The sequence below is a fragment of the Rhea americana genome, unplaced genomic scaffold (genome assembly GCF_003343005.1).
Source record: "Rhea americana isolate MKP2758 unplaced genomic scaffold, rheAme1 scaffold_274, whole genome shotgun sequence".
In the NCBI taxonomy this organism is placed as follows: domain Eukaryota; kingdom Metazoa; phylum Chordata; class Aves; order Rheiformes; family Rheidae; genus Rhea; species Rhea americana.
This window is the reverse complement of record NW_028186395.1, coordinates 702,189-714,152: the sequence shown is the minus strand read 5'-3', so window position 1 is coordinate 714,152 and position 11,964 is coordinate 702,189. Positions and strand designations below refer to the sequence as shown.

The 11,964-nt window shown below is 48.5% G+C and overlaps 1 protein-coding gene across 1 annotated transcript in view; it reads left to right on the top strand.

Annotated features, from left to right (window-relative positions):
* The first annotated feature begins 11,438 nt into the window (after positions 1–11,438).
* Positions 11,439–11,964, top strand: part of TSPOAP1 (TSPO associated protein 1) — a 56,626-nt gene continuing 56,100 nt past the window's right edge. The window contains exon 1 of the mRNA XM_085308391.1: positions 11,439–11,467. The gene's annotated coding sequence lies outside the window, so the exon portion shown is untranslated. The remainder of the gene's footprint in view (positions 11,468–11,964) is intronic.

Genomic DNA, 11,964 nt, shown 5'->3' with positions numbered 1-11,964 from the left:
GATTCCTGGAAACCACAGGCTTAGTAAAGCAGCAAGGGTGTGACTGATGATTCAGGGTTTGCACCCAGGTCTCTGAAAATATACATAGAGAGTATATATATTTTCTTTCCTGCAGACGGAAAGAGGTAGAATCGCTTCCTATGGATTTTTTCCCCCTTTAAAAAAAAATCCTTCCAAAATGCAGGAGAAACCTTTTCAAGCCTTCTGCAAGGTGATTGCTTGCCAACTGCTCTGTCAAGGAGCTGCAAACTTGTGGCGCCTAGTATCCCCTTGTAATGGCTCAGAGGGCTGGTCAGACCACAGGGCACTGCAGGAGGCCAGAGAGGAGGGCTGGGTGTTACCTTTTTAGGGAGTCTTTAGGTTTYCCTCCTTCACTTGTGTTTTTCCTCCCTGCCTTGCCAAAGCATTTCTATATGGGTGCAAGAGCTTCGACGGAGAAATGCTGGCACCGAGCTGATTTGGAGAAGTTGGCCACTGTGCCCACCTGGGTAGCGTGCGCAAGGTAACCACACCAGAGGAGTTGATGGTACAGGCTTTGTGGCACCAGAGGAAGATCTCCAGGACTTTTTCTCCAATAGAAGCAACAGAGAAGCCAAAATATGTTATTGTTCAAAAGTGCAATGAGTTTTAGCCAGTCTCAGATTCTCTGGAGTACCTGGCAGTCTGAGTGCTGTGAGTTGCCTAACTGGTGTTTGCTACCAAGAGAGTTTGGCAAGCATTTCTTCAGCGGCTGGAGGACGTTTCACTTGTAATCTTTGCTTATGAACTGCAGATGCAGATCTATGTAACAGGATGGCCCTGGGCTTTTAGCAGCACCAGCACAAACTTCCTGGGCACATAGAAGCAGGTCATGCAAGATCTGCCTGACTGCTGGGAAAACATCTGGCCAGGTTTTCCCAAGATGTGTGGCTTGCTGCTGCCATATGGCAGCTGTGAAGCAATAGTTTAGGCTAGAAGCTTTGCTAATGCACAGAAATACTTTCYGGGACTCCGCTTCTGTAGCGAGCCTGCAGCTAGCAGCTCAGAGCAGGAAGTAGTAACCACAAGTTATATATACAGCTCCTGACAGAGCTGCTGTTGCTTTTGATGTGACAAAATAAGAGTGATGTTTTGCAAAGAAATCCTGCATGACACCTTCTTCCGGTGACTGACACMGAGAAGGCAGTGCCCAGGGCCTGGCTTCAGGGCCAGCCTGGCAGGGAGCTGGGATGGGAGGCAGGGGAGGAGCTTTCATTGCCTCCAAAAGCTGCACGGTGCTGGAGGCTCCCTTCTGAGCCATGGCAAGCAGGAAATGTGTCTGGCATGTTGCAGTGGCAAGGCCGCCCGAGGTGCTAAGGGCTCGTGCTCTGCCCATCTGGCTCTTACAAACTCTGCTCCTGTTTAACTGAGCTCTGTTTCAGATGGCGCCGGATCAAACAGCAAGCAGCACAGCTGGGCACAACATGAGGGGTCTAGGCCTCAACCTCAGCTGAAACCATTGATAGAGCTGTTGTGGAGATGGTAGTTGTTACCCTGGAGCCACTGAAGGTGGCTGTTTCATAGACAGGGAAGGGCTCTCAGGTGGAGTAGCTCTGCTGAACTGAGTCCTCCCTCACCAATCGCCATGGCCCCAGAATTGTCCTGTCTAGCCCAGCTCCYGGGTCCCAGTCACGTGTGGAAGATGTAGCCTGGCCTCAAAGGCCACTCCATGCCTGCCTAGATCCTGACTGCATGTGTCCATCCTCTTCCTCTTCTCTCCCTGCAAGCTCTCCAGCGAGCTCTGTACCCATCATCTCTCCCGGAGCCCCGGGACCATCCTGTTGGATCACAGAGAGGCACTAGGGCAGGAATGAAGCAGGAAAGGGAGCCAAGAAGCCCATGCAACTGCTCATAATGCAGGCAGGGCTGGGAGCATCTCAGCTACAGCTGTTACTCCCTGGGTCCCCCAAAGGCTTGCAGCTCCTCACGTTCTCTTGAAACCAGCCTCTGGCTCCTCCACATCTCACCCTGCCACTTTACTGCCTGCACCCTGACCCTGCTGGCCTCCCAGCAGGGAATCAGGCTGGACTTGGGGTGGGGGGAGCAAGGAGGGTGTACAGCTGCATCCTCCTCTCYTCCTCACCCCAGGGATGTGAAGGGCTGCCTTGCCTCTCCCATGCTGTTTTACAGAGTGGGGCTGACTACGGCTTCCTCGTGAGACAGAACACAAAGCTCCTGAGCGCGCTGGAGGACCTGCAGCACCGCTGCACCACCCTCACCAAGGAGAACAGCCTACTGGTGAGCGGAGGACATGGCCCTTTGGCCAGATGCTGAGCTGGCTCTGGGCTTGTGTGCATGAGGTTTGGGCTGCTCCATGGGGAGGGAGTCCTGGTCCTGGGCAAGGTGGGCATTGGCCACTTTGGGCTCAGCTCAGAGAGCTGCTGACACATGGCATCTGGGGAGGGCCAGGAGGAAAGGCAAGTCTGAATGCCTTGGGTCTCTCGGGTGCATTTGCATGCCTTCACACTTCACTGCACAGCCGTTGCCCTGAATAGGCCCCCTCCCTCATCATATCAAGTAAGGACATCCTTCCTTTGCCCTCTTTCCTGCCATCTTTGTCAGTGCTACTTGCCCCCGGCACCCACAAGAGACTTTTTCTGCAGCTGCTTGTGAAAGCTGGCAGAGAGCAAGCCAAGGCAAGCTGATGGCAGGGGAGGGGGAAGTTGCTCTTGTTTCCTCTTTAAGTGGAAAAGCAGAAACACTGATTCACTTGCTGCCTCGACGTTGAGTGAGCAGTGCAGCACTGCCCCCTGCTCTCACGGGAGCATGGCGCCCAGCTGCACCGCAGGGCACCCAAAACAAGGCCAGGTGGCCCAGCACTGGCTGCCCATTTCATCCTGCTCCCACATCTTCAGGTGCTCTTGGGCAGCTCCAGGTCCACAATGGCCAACTGGGAACTCGGTAAAATAAGCAGAGGAGATGTTTCCTTTCTTGTCTCCTTGCTGAAGCCCAAGGAACATCAGCCCTTGGAAGCTCTGTCACATGAGGATGCCACCACCCTGGCCATGCATCTGGGACCAAGTCACCTTCAGCATTGGTCAGGCTCGTGAGCTTCAGGAGCCACAGCTATTCAGTTCCTCACACAGGACCCTGACTTGCAACAAGACCCTTGCTCACATCAGCCCCAAGCTCAGGGTCTGCCAGCTCAGGCCCAGCTCGGGAGAGTGGAAATACACTGTGGAGGCTCAGCCCCTCAGTCAGCTAGAGCCCAGTGCTGCAGTTAGACTAGTGTCATCCCTGGCTTGGTCAAAGCTGTGGAGGCCCCAAAGGTTCAGCTGACATCCAGTGCTTGACACACTCCAGCCTTCAGGACCTGGACAGAAGGACCAGCTCTCAGGAATGGATGGACTCAGAGCTCTCTGTATGGTTTGGTGGACGCTAGTGCCACGATGATGATAGTGGGTTCTGCTCCAGGCAGGGGATTGTGCTGGGAAATGGGGCTTACCAGTAACCTTGTTGCTGAATGCCACTGCACAGTGCAAGGGCAAGGACCTTGCTCATGCTAGCACTGTCTGTGTTGTGCTCCCTCCACACACCTTTGGAAGCAGGTTATCCCCCATGGCTGCATCACTCTCCAAAGGAATTTTTTCCCCCCATTTCCCAGCATAAAACTCATAGTACTTTCATATCTCCTGTGCTGTCACTGTGATTTAAAAAGGATCAGAAGAAGGTGGGAAAGCATCTGAGAAGATGCCAACACAGGTTGATTTTTTTCCCCTTCAAAATGCCCTTGAAAATTTGATCACTTTATTTGCTCCACTCAACATTTAAGATTCATATCACCAAATTCAAAACATATTTTAGATAATTTTCTTACTATAAAAAAATAAATCCAGTATGACCTGAACTCTAGGGGTCTTTACCCTTCACTAGTCACCTGAATTTTAGCAAAGCATCTATTGTGTCAGCTGTCATCAAATCTTACTCTTAAAAATCAGTCTTGCCCTTATAACCGAAAAGAAGCAAATAGAGCAGTGAAAAAAGCAAGTGTCAGTCGAGAGATCTCAACAGCAGTAGGAAAGAAAATAACTGGAAGGATCAGTTGACCTGACATTTTTGCTGATGTGAAAAGACAACCACACAAATCTGGACGTGACTTTGAGAGCAACCCATTAGCAAGCTGCAGCTTATCAAAATGGATGGAAAACAAATACAAGGAGATTAAGAGCATACAGAATAAATAGAAAGAGAAAAAACTTTGGTTTGTAAACATGAAAAGGTTCTTTGCTGCTTTTTCCCCTTTACCCTCTAACTTGTGTCTCAAAGTTGAGAAAGAAAAGACAACAGAGAAACTTGCAGTATACTATGGCAGTTCTCTCCAGATCTGGAGTGATGTGTGGATTATCAGAACACCAGAAAAATAAACTAGAAAGATTGAAAGCCCCAAGAGAAAAAGCCCCAAAGTTCAGGGGAAACAACAGGCCCAGAGACGCACATGGCCTGCCCTCCTGGCTGAGTTGGGCCAGCCAGCAAAGTGAGAGCCTGCAAAGAGTGGAGATGATAACAGGACAACCCGGGAATAGGATGAGGGGCATCTTTGGGGGACCACAAAGTCACATTAACAGTAAGAAATATCAAGAAAAACAGAGGTTTCAATGACTGGAGAGGAGACGAGAGGAGGCAGGGGGGGTTTAATGTTTGGATCAGTTATGTAAGAACAGGCAAAGTCCCCAGCAGAAGGACTGGGAAAAGCCCTCCACTGTTCCTGTGGACACAGAGCTGGTCTTGCTGGGCTGGGGATCTGGCTATCTCTAATACTTGCAGTGCATTGCTAGAGGAAGGATGTGAGTGCAGAGTGAGAGAGCGCTTCACCTCGAACCTTTCCATCTGCTTTTTTAGCGTAGGAGCTGCTTCCCTGAGACTGAGGAGAAGGTTAAACACCTAAAGAGGAAGAATGCAGAGCTGGCTGTGATCGCCAAACGCCTGGAGGAGCGAGCCCGGAAACTCCAGGAGGCAAACCTCAAAGTCGTAAGTGTTTCACCCTTTACAGCATGGGGCCACGCTCATCTCGTGCTGCTGCACTGGAAGCTGAGCTAGGAGAGCTCTTTAGCACTAAGATTTCTCACTTGTTATTTGTCCTGAGAGCTCCCTCACCTTTAGGTGACATAAAACCCTTCCAGAAGCGGAATGGCCAGAATTGCTGAGCTCGTGAGAAGGAACACATTCACTGGAACATCACACTGTCACCTGGTCCTCTTGCTGCAGCTACAGCAACCCTGCAGTTATTATGCTTATTTTTATGCAGAATTGGCTGAAATAGAAAGGCGTTTTCTTTTCCCCCTCCTTAAACCAGGCAAGGCCACACAGCAAACATACTTTGTGTATCAGCAGCAATAAAAGGATCACAAAACCCAACAAGCCTATATCAGGAGGACAAATTACTAGCTTCTTCTTTCATGCTTGGAGAGCTGGTTTTGAGTAATTTCGTCCTGCCTGGTTTCTTGCTGTAAATGTGCCCACCTACCTTAAGGTATTAATTAAGGTAATTAGCTTAGCTTACCCTGGGATGGTTGTGAAAATAATTCATCTGACTTCAGCAAAAAGAAACAGGAAGTATTTGAATAAGAGTGCAGTAAAGCAAAACCGGAAGGAGTGCGGTACTTTCCTACACCCCATCCCCACCTCGCTTGCATTTGTGCGCAAGCCACATGTTATTTCTTTCTCCAACTAAACAGCCGTTTGTTACAAACTCTGTAGCTTTTAACATAGCACAGGAGTGCTGGGAGATGACTGTCAAATGCGGGATCTTGCAAATAAGCATTTGAGCAAGCCTCCTAAAGGTGTCTTGCAGCAGAGAAAGGGAAAACCTTTTTTTTTTTCCTGTTGGAGGAAGACCAGGGATTGTAGTGGGAAATGCTAACCCTTTAGGACTAGGAAGGAGGAAGCGAGAATTTTGCCAAAGAGAAGGTGGAGGGAATTTTCCTGGCATTGTCTCATCTCTCTCTCTCCCTGGGCACTGATCTGCCCGTCTGTCACTGGGTTTTGGTACTTGCAGGACAGTAGTTACTGCCAGATGGATTTGTCAGATACTATGTTAAGAGAAATCATTTTATATACAGCCAATAGCAGCAAAGCTCCTGCAACAACTGCATAAATACTGTTTTTATTTTTTCTGAACAAAACCCTGGGGTGGTCACTGTTTAATAACTGTGTGAGCGCTGGAAGAGTTGACCTGCTGAGTTACTCACCTCAGAGAAATAGCCATAGGCTGGCCCAGGTCTCCTTGCAGCAGAAAATGCTTTAGTAGTGAAGGCTCATGGCAGGGTGGCGGGCAGGGGGTGTCTAGATGCAGGGCAAAGCAGCTGCATGGTCAGGGAAGGGGACCTGAGGAGCTGAGGTTAGTTTGGCAGCAGCTGATCTCAGTGCCTGCTACGTGGGTCCTGCAGAGCCAAGGCCCTGTGCACAGCTTCTGCACATGGACAAGGTGCTCCAGAAGACCTGAGAAAGAAGAGTTTGCAGAGATGCTCTTTTCCAGATCAGGGAGGGGAGAGAGCCTTCCTCTTGCCAGATAGTCAGGCTTTATGCAGAGGAAAAGAAGAGAGCTTCCCCTTCCCAGACAGTCAGATCAGGGAGAGGAGAGAGCCTTCCCCTTGCCAGATAGTCAGGCTTTGTGCACAGGAAGAGGCAGTTTGCTAAATCCAGGGACTAGATGTGGCCCTGCTGCATGGCTGTACAGAGGGCTGAGACAAGCAGAGGGGAAAAGCTGCCTGCTTGCCTGGCTCCATGCTGCCGGTACTCAGTAGGAGAATTTGCCCTAGGGACAATCACTTGTGCTGATCCTCAGGGAGACTGTGGCCAGACATGAGACCTGATGTTCTTCAGGTCAGTCTCAGCTACTGCCTAGGGCTTTTACCTGGAGGCTACTGCCCAGGCCCATCTCTCCCTCCCCTCACAGTGCTCCTGAGCTCTCCACCCTTGTTCTCCCCTCTCCTTGCAGACAGCATGTGAAGTTGAACTGCTCCTTCTGCTGAAGATCTCCCCTGCACCATGCTGGTGCCTGTCCAGGCACTGGACTCTCACTTGCCTCCCCTTTGATGGTATCTTCTACCCATCAGTGTCTACCTAGGACCCTGCAAAAATCTCCATGTCTCTTCCTGTTTTGGCCACCTCAAACCTTATTCCTGTACTGGTCTTTCCAGCTGTCATGCACGTCTCTTTGCTATCTTCAGTCTTTCTCCCCTCATCATGCTTTCAGCTCCCCTTCCTACTTGCTTTTGCTCTTCCTGCAGTCCCTTGTGCTGACTGATCCCACCTGCTGAGCACCCTCTCTTCCCCACCTCTTTTCTGATCCACTTCTCTAATAAGCCCTTCCTCCTTCCTTCCACTTTTCTGTATATCTATTGTGCTCCTCTGTCTGCTTGTCTGCCCTTYGTGGCTAGGCTATGGTTCTTGGTGGTGTCCTCTGCCCGATGGCTGTTGAGGCAATGCTTAATAAAAAACCAACACGTGACTTTCTCCCTTGCTGCTCTCTCTCTGGTGTAGGTAACAGCTCCAATGCCTCTGAAGGGTTCCAGTCTGGAGCTGTGTAAAAAAGCATTTGCCCGCCAGCGTGCCAGGGACCTGACAGAGCAAGCCAGTGCTCTCCTGGCAAAAGACAAACAGATTGAAGCTCTACAGCAGGAGTGTCGTGAGCTGCAGGCTAAACTCATTGCAGGGAAGGTGAGAAACTTTCTGGGACATCACTCACTGACTGGGGACAAATGATGGAATACCAGTTGCAGGGAATCAGGCTCCGGAGACTGGGATAAGGCTAATTAGTCCCAAGTGCAGACTGAAAGCAGAGTGGCTTCAATATGTGAGTTGGGACAGGGGAAGCTGGGAGAGTGTACGGCAGAGACAGTGCATGGATCTCTCCAGAACAGCATGTGCGAGGATATTCCAGCTCTCACCCTACAGATTCATAGATCCAAGCCGTCATTTTCAGCAGCAACTAAAATTCTTCCTGTGGAAAGCACTGAGAAGCCAGGGGTATAGGATGATCTTTCATAGTGCTGGGTTTCACCCAGGATGTAGAAGCAGGGCCTTCTTCATAAATTTTTCTTTAAAAATTAAATCAGCCGATCACATTTCCAAAACTCAGTCTAAATCTATCTTGAGCTGCAGCTTAGTGACTGCTCACAGCCTTTGCGAGGCTGACAATAACTACATGTATAAAGTTTTGTTACTATTACTAAGCGTACAAATCATAAGATAAAGATGGTTGTTCATGAAAACATCTGCAATGCTGAAGTGTACAACTGGGCTGGTGACCATATGTTTCCTTTATTACCCACACCAGCACAGACCTTGCCAGGTAAATAGTGGGATAAAAGGCATAGTTCATCTCATCCTGAGAAAGATGTTTAAAATTGGTCAGACACATTACTCTCTCAAAGCACTTTTTTTCTCTGCAGTGACTTGAAAGGCAGCCTTTGCAGACATCTGAAATTAGGTGAAATGATTCCCACTCAAGGTGACTAAAACAATCTGTCCTGGCATGTCAGATACGTCTTTGTTCACAACTGGCCATTTTAAGGTTAGGTTAGCTAAGAAACTCTCAGGACAAGCTCAGTAGCTCTAGGATTCACACTGGATTCTCTCTTTTTCACTAATACAGATGTGGTCAAATGCAATACTATGTTCCTGTTCCCAGCTGAGCTGAATTAATACTTATATTTCTACTTACCATATTTACATAAACATTTAGGTAACAAACTTCCTTGCTGAAAGCAGATTTGTTTCTGCAGCTGAACTCTCCATGTGTTCATTTTCACTATGGGTTTGAAGCTAGATTCTTCCTCTTTCCCTAATGTAGATCTAGTCAGCACAAGAATAATTGGAGTTGTTCTATGTTTGTATAGAGGTGTCCTCGTGATCCCTTCTGACATTAAACCATCGGTGTTGTCCAGGTCTGAATGTGCTTTATAGTGTCATCGAGAAGAAATTTCCTTCCTATCCCACTGATTTCTCACCACAGACCCCACAGAAGGGGAACTAGACCCCTTCAAAAATGGTCTGATCTTCATACCAGAGCATGGTGGGCATCTGCAAGGGCTAGGACAGTGACAAATTGTAGAGGAACATGACAAAGGCAGATGAGCAAGATTCATTACCATCCAAAGAAATACACATGGTACAGTCTTCAGGGCTGATGAATTCAGCTGCTGCCTGGCTAGGGCATGGGTGACCACTTCTAACTAAGAAGGCAGGACATGACATCTGTTTATATAACCTGCCAAGGCACTGACAACGGGGCATTTATACATGAGCAGGGAATCTGCAAAGAATGCTAGAGAGGAAAATACTGTCTGTTCTTGTTTTTGTCATTTCTCTATCAAGTAAGCTGTTCATAAAATTTTAATTTTCAACTAATTAAAATTCAAAATTCACCTAATCTGTCTGCAATATGCTAAATACATTACATCAATAAAGGGTTTCCTATGCAGAGATATTATGCATGTGTTCAGAGTTTGTAACCAAATCACTTTTAATCTAGTATAATTAAATCAGCACAAATATTTTAATAGTTATGAAATGGAGCTATCGAGTCTCTTTCCAGTGGCAGCACAACCTGCACATCCAACTGCAAAATCGTTAGCCTTGTGTTGCAAAGTCAGGGTTCTGAAGATAGGATAAAATGATTTCCTTAGGCTCATGCTCCAGTGATGGGCTTCCAATCATCTCCAGCTACAGCTAATATCAGGCTGCAATTTCTTGCCAAGAATTAGTTCTAACACTGTTTGTAGATGACGGGACAGAAGCTGATAAAGGCATTATTGGAGTGCAAGCTAGAAGAGGGATGAACATGGTCTAGAGCTGGCCTGTGAAAAATACGTACCTGCAGCCCTTAGTGGCTGCCCTCCACATCACAGAAGTGGTGGATGCATCAGAGGCTGRACACGGCACTGGACAGGCACGCTGTGTTACAGCTTCTCCAGCTGGCAGTGTTTGGAAGCTGAGTAGTTCAGGAAAGAGCAAGGCAGCTGCAGGGGACATGGATAATAGAAACTGTGAGGAGAAAACTGAGCTTTTTTCTACTCTCTTTTTCCCCCTAGAACAAGCCTCCTTTGGAGGCTGCCTGCTGAAAATAGTGTCTTTTTTTTTGGTGGGGGAAGGGAGATTTTGTATATAGCCATGCCCAATTTTTCATAAAGAACTATTACTGTGATACCCCAGACATGGATCTGGTACAGAAGAGGGCTCAGCTTCTAATTTCCTGAATCTTTAATCAGTTCACATTAATGGTGCCTCAGTTTCCCCTTTGTAGCATAAGAATATGTTCTTCTGCATTAATTGTATCATATTTATAAAGAATATACTATTTTTAGTGCCAATCAGAAGTGAACAGGGAAGCAGATTAAATTTGTCCTGGATACCAATTATGTGTTGAATTCACTGGCTTATGAGCTTTCCAGGGGAATGAGCAATGTCTCCTCCAGCAGCACATTTGTAAAGACAGGTTTTCATAACTAGCTTTTATGGACATGTACATACATGTTTTTTGCAGCCTCCTAAAACATGAAACCCTTTGAAGAATTAAACTGGTGACATATCTATTTTTGTGAGAGTAAAACTGTACCGGTTTCTTTCGAAAGCTGCTGGCTTTGGATCCAGAGTAGACAGCAGTGATCAACTGCATAAGAGATGGGAGTCCACACATACTCCTCTCCTTGAAGAAGTTAGAAATCAAAAAATAAAATAAAAATCCTGAGTCAGAACTGAACAAGTCTCAGTTAGTTTTCATTCTGCCTAGCATTTAAAATCCTGACAACCACTGTGGACACATAAGGCTCCAGAGAATGCTGACATCCCAACCCAGGCAGTCAAGCAGTTAAGACTCCTGTTTTGCTGGGAAATGAAATACTATTATCCTGACACGCTCTCTGCTGGCAAGTACAACAGTCACACTTAGAAAAGCCCTCTTTAATATGCATTGCTCTGAGATGGTTGCGGAAGCATTATCGGCTAGCTTTTTATCTGTGGGAGAAATCATCATATATTCACACACAGGATGTACAGTGACTGTTTTTGAGGCTTTGGGGACCCAAAGCCTTTGTGGGCAATGTTACAGCTGGGCCCAGTTTTTGCCAGTGACTCTCCAAATACACTTCAGGAGCTTGTGTATTAAATCACTGCCCTGGGTCTGTTCTATCTTTTCGAGCTTGGGAGCGATACAATGTCGTGTTTGCATTTCCTGCAGGATGACCCTCGTTGCCTGAACGTCATCGAGTTTGACCGCCTGTTGCGGGAATCTCAGAAAGAAGTGTTACGGCTACAGCGACAGATTGCACAGAAGAATTTCAAGGAGTGTCTACGTTCCTCTAAAATTAGTTCAGGAGGCTCTTTGCCAAGCGCTGCCACGTGCTTGGGACCATCCATACCAACGCTAAATACCTGCACAAAAGACTCAGCCGTACCGAAGGAGGCCCACTTGGGACACCCGGCACGAGGAGTAGAAGCACACAGGAAGGTGAGACAAGTGGGACAGTGATCTGAAAGCCTGGCTGTTTAATTATTCAATTAATTGCCGTTCTCTGGAAGCTTCTCACAGTGCGTGAATGCTGCCCCCAACGTGTGCGGTGAATAGGTACCACGCCATTTTCTAAAAYGACCTATTAAAGTGTCAGGGACCATCTAGTGTGGGGTGAAACGGCAGCTCCTGACTGCCCGGCGCCGACAGCGCGCAGCACCGGCAGGGCAGGACTCAGGGCGCGCGGCCGGGCCTTGGTGCCGTTCAGCTTCCCCAGGACAGGGCTCCCGGGACGCCCGCCAGCCCAGGAGCCCAGGCAGCACCTCCTTCTGCCTCTGCAGCCGCTGCCCCCGTGGGAGGCCAGCGGGGGATGGCAGTGAACCTGCTGCCGCCCTAATCCCCTGCCGCCCGCTCACGGCCTTCCCGGTGAGCCCGGCCCGTGGCGGCCGCGCGGGCCTCACCGCCCGCCTCGGGCGCTGCAGCCCGCCGCGGCCTGC